At 41.0% G+C, this 7130-nt stretch overlaps 1 pseudogene; it reads left to right on the forward strand.

Moving 5' to 3' along the window:
* The first annotated feature begins 3418 nt into the window (after positions 1 to 3418).
* On the forward strand, positions 3419 to 3778 carry LOC140520374 (small ribosomal subunit protein uS10-like; annotated as a pseudogene).
* Positions 3779 to 7130: the final 3352 nt, after the last annotated feature.

The following is a 7130-nucleotide window of genomic DNA, read 5'->3' on the forward strand; positions in this document are numbered from 1 at the left end:
ACATTCAAATAATTATGTACAAATAAGATAAATCCAGCATAAATTAGAGATAATCAGTGGAGGGAAGGCACTAAGTGGTATTAAAGGGTTCTTGCAGAAAGTGAGATTTAAGATATAAGATAACAGCTTGAGGGAGTGGTAGGGTCTGGTGAGGGTTTTGATATGCAGGGGATACTTGAATATGTTTGTTGACAGAACTGAAGCAACCACAATATAGGGAGAGGTTGAAGATTAACAATAGAGGGTATGAGACTAGGTACAACTTGCTGGAGAAGATGGGAGGCTTCTTGTAGAGAGGGTTTGGCCTCTGCAGAAGTCATCAGAGATTGGAGTAAAAGAAGAGAAATTGTGGGGAGGAGGGAGGATGATATAAATAATTTCTGATATATAAGAAAGGGGAGAACAAGGAGTTCATGGTGAGTGGTCTCTTTTTTCCCACATGAGGGGATGTCTTCAGTTGACAATGTGACAGATAGGATAGAGAAGTGCACCGCCATCATTTTCCACATAGCCCTTGGACCCTTTTCATATCAGCTAAAAATTTATGGGCGGGGCTGACCTGCTGTCTACAATTCAGCAGATGGGACAAAGTTATAGCCCTTGTTATATCTGCTTTGGTTAGATCTGGCTTTAAGAATGTTCACAAAAGGTCACATGGGCAGGGATTATTTGAGGATTACTAGAATCCCCAATCTTTCACTGAATCTTATCTCTCCTAGACTATCTTTACCCCATTCCATCCCCTCAATTATCTGGATAGATGTGTTAAAGCAATAAACCTGAGAATTGGATATAGAAAGCCCAAGGTAAATTATTTCCTCCTGAAAAGGACTGGACATCTTTAGACTGGGGTGAATGAATGAATGAATGAAATATTGTTTATTAAGCACTTACGTTTAGCCTTGTGCCAAATGCTCAGGTTATAGAAAGAAAGAGCAAGGCTATTCCTGCTTTCAGGGAGCTCAAATTCTAATTTGGGGGAGATAACACGTTAAAGAAAGGTCAGTTGCAGGACAGATGGCAAAGCCCAGTAGCCCCCAGGCTAGACTAGAGGGGGAGATGGTGAAGCTCAGGAATTCTGGATAAGTCAGTAGGGCAGATGAGTGTGATGGGAGTCTGCAGGTCATAGAGGAAGGGGAGATGATAAGGCACCGTCATCTTCCATCTCATTGGAAGGATGATTAGTGATTCCCACCTTATCCAAAAAGTCAAGAAGTTTGGATGGATTCTAGGCCCCCTGGAACTAGGGGAAAGGGGAAGAGAAGATAAGGGAGAGAAACAACCATTATGAGAGCATATCTTCCCTTCTCTTGGCTTTTCTGAATGGCCACTGTTCTGCCAGTGACTAGTTTTGGAACCTTGAAGAAATCTCTTAGCCTCCCTAAGTCCCAATTTCCTTATCTGAAAGATGGGAATAATAAAACTTGTTCTAACTATTTCACAATTAAGAGGATCATATAGAATGATATATGTAAAGGACTTTATAAATTACTGTATGAATGTGAGCTACAATTTCTTTTGAAGGAGGGAATTATAAGGGTAGTTTTTGAATCCAGATAAATTACTGGAGTTGCAACAGACCTTAGAAATCATCTGCTATAGTGTAATGCCCAATTACAGTTGAGGAAACTGAGTCTATAAAATGAGGGGCTAGATTTGGTGAAGAACACTCACCTGCTGCTGGGGAAGGCTTGAGTTGGGTGATTCTCAGCTGCAGAAGGGATAAAGTCAGTTAGGGTACCAATGAACATAATAACAAGCATTTACATAATGCTTTCAGTTTTGCAAAGGACTTTACATTTGTTTTTCATTTTATCCTCATAACAACTCAGTGGAGTAGGTGCTATTATTATCCCCATTGTTACAGATGAGGAAGTTGTGGCTGATGAGATTAAGTGACTTGCCCAGGATCACACAGCTAGGATGAATCTGGGGCAAGACCTTCAGAATTCCAACTTGAGCACTCAGTTACTGCATCTACCAACTAGCTAGCTGCCTGGGTGAGTTCTCTGCAGTGGAGGGCCATCAGATTGCCTAAGCAGGGGTAAATTTGCCTCAACTGGAAAGAGGAAGTAGGTTAAAAGCTTCCATTCTAATCAGTGTTGAGATCTGAGTGAGATAGAGGTACATATTCTCAAAAAAAAATTATTTAAAAGTAATAAAATGAATGATGTAGGGTGGGGAACTTGCAGCCTTGAGGCAACATGTGACCCTCTAGGTCCTCAAGTGTGGCCCTTTGACTGAATCCAAACTTCACAGAACAAATTTCCTTAATAAAACAATTTGTTCTGTAAAATTCAGACTTAGTCAAATGGTTGCACCCAAGGACCTAGAAGGCCACATGTGACCTTGAGTCTGCAGGTTCCCCACCCTTGGTTTAGACTAAATTATCTCCTGTTCCCTGTTGGCTCTAAAAAGTCACTTCAACTCTCCAAGTCTCAATTTCCTCAATTATAAAATAAGGATAATAATAAGGCTAAGAGGAAAACCACATCCCAATATATGTTCTCTTCCCCTATCAGAACACAAGCTCTTTGGAGGCAGAGACTGCCTTGCTTTTGTATTTGTATCCCCAATGCTACACAGTAAGCAATAAATGCTTTTTCATCCATTCCTCCATCCACCTTTCCATCTATCCATCTCTCCTTCAATGCCTGTTCCATTCAGCCTTAAATATTTATTTTAGCCTTGAAGTAAATCAGGCAACATGTCTGAAAGAAACAATATATCTCTTTTTTTTGACTTCTGACCAGAATCTTTCCCATTTATTGAGTTGAATGAAGCTGAATTCTGTGCTTCTCAGCTCACTGCCTCCCACAGCCTCTTCCCCCTTCCCAAGTTCCCCTGTTTAGTACCACTAAGCTCCTTGCTACCCAGCTATGATTCACATTGATGAAAGTACTAGTGCCACTGCAGATTCCTTGGCTTTTCTGGAGAATTTCACATCCAAACAGCCATGGGGTCATTATTCACACATGACAGAATTTAGTTTTTCAACATTAAAAAGAAAAAAGATATGAAAAAGACTACTTTGCTAAATAAATGAAATTGTTGATATGGTTGTTAACATAGCTGGGCAATTTCCAGCTGACTTACGTTGGGCTGTGCCTGATCCACTCCTCAAAGTCAAGGCACTTTCCTAATGTAAAGTCACCATTGCTTATAGAATCCTTTGAGAATGCATATGTGGGTGGAGAATAAAATGGAAGGGACTTAGAACATAGAACAGATAAGGTAGAGGTAGAGGGGACCTTGACACTTAAAACGTCAGAGGTGGAACATCTTTAAGAACATAGAATTTCACTCTTTGGTGAAGGTATCACCATGGCCGCGGGCGGACGGCAGTCCCTGCCTCTCCTGACTCACCACTGTTCACTCTCCTCAAGGAATAAGTCGGTCAGGAAGCCACTCCACTGCCATGGCCTTCAAAGACACCGGCAAGACATTCGTGGACCCCGAAGTGGCCATCCACCGGATCTGGATCACCCTCACCAGCTGCAACGTGAAGTCACTGGAGAAAGTGTGTGCTGACCTAATTAGAAGAGCCAAAGAAAAGAACTTGAAAGTCAAGGGACCTGTTTGAATGCCCACTAAAACCCTTGGAATCACAACTAGAAAAACTCCTTGGGGTGAAGGTTCAAAGACTTGGGATCGGATCCAGATGAGAATCCACAAGCGTCTTATTGATTTGCACAGTCCTTCTGAAATTGTTAAGCAGATCACTTCTATCAGCATTGAACCAGGTGTAGAAGTTGAAGTCCCCATTGCAGATGTCTAACCAATCATCTCTCTTAATAAATTGATTGCAACTATTGAAAAAAAAAGAACATAGAATTTCAGAGCTGAACTAGAGGGGACAGGATAACATAGAACTCAGAATGTCAGAGTTGTTAAATGAGGGTGTTGGACTAAATGGCTTTTGAGGTTCCCACCAGTCCTGTGGGGCCATGGAAAGAACTTGAGGGCATAGAACACAGAAAGTCAGAGATTGGCAGAGAAAATAGACTGTGCTAGGAGGACCTTAGATCATAGAACACAGTATGAGAAAATTCAACCCTCTTGTTTTACAAAGGAAGAAATTGAGACCCATCTCAACTTTCTTTCCTTGCTAAACTTCTTCAAATAGTCTATGCTGACTGCTTCTGTTTTTCTACTCTGTATTCCTTAATCTCTCCTCTTTTCCCTGAAATCATATTTCCCCCCACATCTCCCTTAGAACTCTTTTGAAGCTGCTTTAAGGTCACCAAAGATCTCTTAATCTACAAAATTCAGTAGCCTTCCTTTCAGTCCTAATTCAGCTTGCCTTCTCTGTAACTTTTGGTATTATTGACCATTTTTCCCCCACTGTATGTTGTCTCTTCCCTTAGCAACAGAGAAGCCATACTTTTGTCTGTCTGTCTATGTGCTTCATCTCCTTCAATGGCATCCTCTTTTTGACATTTTAATGTCAGCAAGATTTCCCAAAGGTCTATCCTTGCTACTACTCCCAGTCCCTTTTTTATTCTCTCCTTTGGTCTTATCTATTCACATGACTTCAACCACTTCTCCCTGTGGCTAATGACTCCCCATCTGTATTTCCAGCCTCAATTTTCCTTTTATACTCCTGGCCCATAAATCTCCAATTAGACATTCCCACCTAGATGTTCTAATTCATCAAATGAAACATTCCCCCAAACTGAATTCATTCTCTTTCCCTCTGAACTTAAACATTCTGATTCTACTGAGGCAGCTGATGGCATAATGGATAGAACACTGGGCCTCTGGAGTCAGGAAGACCTGAGCTCAAACCCAACCTCAGACACTTACCACACAATTACGATGGGACTTCTCTGACTGATTTCTCCACCATGCCCCTGCATCTGGTGCCCTCCTCAGCCCCCTTCTCTCCTCCTGGCCTTTTCAGTTTCCTTTTGATTTTTGTCTCTCCCTCTCCCCACTGGATTGTAAGCTCCTTGAGGGTTGGGACTGTCTTTTTTTTTCATATTTGTATCTCCAGTGCTTAATACAACACCTGGTACATAGTAGGGGCTTAAGAAATGATTAATAACTATCAACTAATGTTCATGAGGGCAAGAATGATGTCTTGGTGTTTCTGTTCTCCCTGCCCTTAACTGAGGCACACTTCACGGCCTGGGGCAGACTTGGGGATACCATCCCCAGGTATCAAAATGCCTAATTATAGCTCAGAGAGGGCTGATCATCTCACTCACAGTGACACTGGCCCATACTGGGAATCAGATAATTGGGTTCAGAGTGAAATCCAGATCTAAAATCCGATTACAATTTTGTACTTCATCAGCACCTAATAAATATCTTCTGTATTTCCTTTGTTACAGATGAGGAAACTGAAGGAAAAATGACTCCCCCAAGATCATATAGCAAGTTAGTGACCAATTAGAGATCAGAACCCAGGTGTCCTAATTCCCAGACCAGTGTTTTTGCAGTCCAGAAGTACCTCTCTTAAGTAGCATCATGGACATTGTTCTTTATGAATAAATATAACATAACGTAATATAATGTAACACAACACAATACAACACAATACAATACCTTATAATATAATATAATATATGATACAACACAATAAAATATAACAATAACCACATAATATAATACAGTATAGTATAATGTAATATAAATAATAACATAATTTTTCCCCCTCAAGTTTCCCAGTAATAGTTAGTGGAGTCTGAGCAATCCCTTATTCAACATAGTACAGATGATTTTGGAAATAGAAAACACCTAGGTGCAGCTAGGTGGCACGGTGGCTAGAGCCTTAGAATCAGGAGGACCTGAGTTCAAATCCAACCTCAGATACTTACTAGCCGTGTGACCCTGGTAAGTCACTTAAAACCCCTCCCCCCACTTGCTTAAAAAAAAAACCAACGAAATTAGGAAATCCTTGTGGTGCTTTCTCCCTAAAAAGGTGAAATGGCAGAGAATACCAAATACCTGGGAGAGCCAAATAAAACCTTTTGAAATTATTGTTGCAGACTTTGAATACAAGAAGGCTTTGAAGCATGGCTATCTTCTGATGGTGGGGTGGGGGGAATTATCATTACCCTCTTCAAGTCTTTGAAGGATTATCATGTGGAAAAGGGAATAAACATCTGCTTGACTCAATAAGGCAGAATTGGGTGTATGGGTAAAGGCTGTGAGAGACACATTTCAGCACAACCTAAGCTAAAACTTCTCCACAATTAAATCTGTCCCAAAGGGGAATGCCTCTGCAGGGAGTGAATGGGTCCCTTTTCCCTGGATATCTTCATGCAGGAACTGGGTGACCACTATTCAGGTATATTGTAGAGAAAACTCCTAATTCTGGACAAGATGACCTTTTAACTCTGAGATGGCACGAATGGAACTCTGAATTTAATGAACTGGGCAAAGCACTGACAGTTCAAACGTAACCTCAGATGCTTCTAGCTATGTGATCCTGGACAAATCTCTTAACTTCTGTTTGCCTCAGTTTCCTCAGCTGTAAAGTGGAAATAGTAATAGCACCTATCTCATAGGGTGATTGTGGGGATCAAATGAGGGAATAACTGTAAAATGTGCTTAGCATAATGCCTGGCGTATGGGAGTTGCTCTATAAATGCTTATTCCCTCCTCCGGTCTAGACCCAGAAGACTTCAGGATCCCATTGTTTGGAGAGAACTATAGAAGATATGCTCTAGAAAACAGTTGTAGTGATATTTAAACTATGCTTCATGGCCATTTTTATAAAGTATTTTTCACAATTATCTTGCTACCCAAGTGAGTTCAAGTATCCCCATTTGGTTGATAGGGAATCAGCAAAAAAGAAGTCACCATGTCACTCAGGTTTGGAGAGTGAGGCCTTAGGTAAGAATTAGCTAGAACTTGGTCCTCAGTCCAGATCACACTTCATTATTAAGATGATAAAATGGCAATAGCATACAAAGTATTCATCATCTGAGGTGGGCGATGTGATTGCAGTTATTTGAAGGGGTTTTGTGGGAGAGGGAAAAAAAAATTCCTTGTTGCTCCAGAAAGGGAGAAAAGAGATCTCTGGGTGGAAATCATGGGAATTAAGGCTTCAACTCAACGTAGGAAAACAACATTTAGAGCCACTTTTGTCCAGAGACCATGAGTTTCTGATTTCTGGGAGT

Source organism: Notamacropus eugenii, chromosome 1 (genome assembly GCF_028372415.1).
Source record: "Notamacropus eugenii isolate mMacEug1 chromosome 1, mMacEug1.pri_v2, whole genome shotgun sequence".
Taxonomy (NCBI): domain Eukaryota; kingdom Metazoa; phylum Chordata; class Mammalia; order Diprotodontia; family Macropodidae; genus Notamacropus; species Notamacropus eugenii.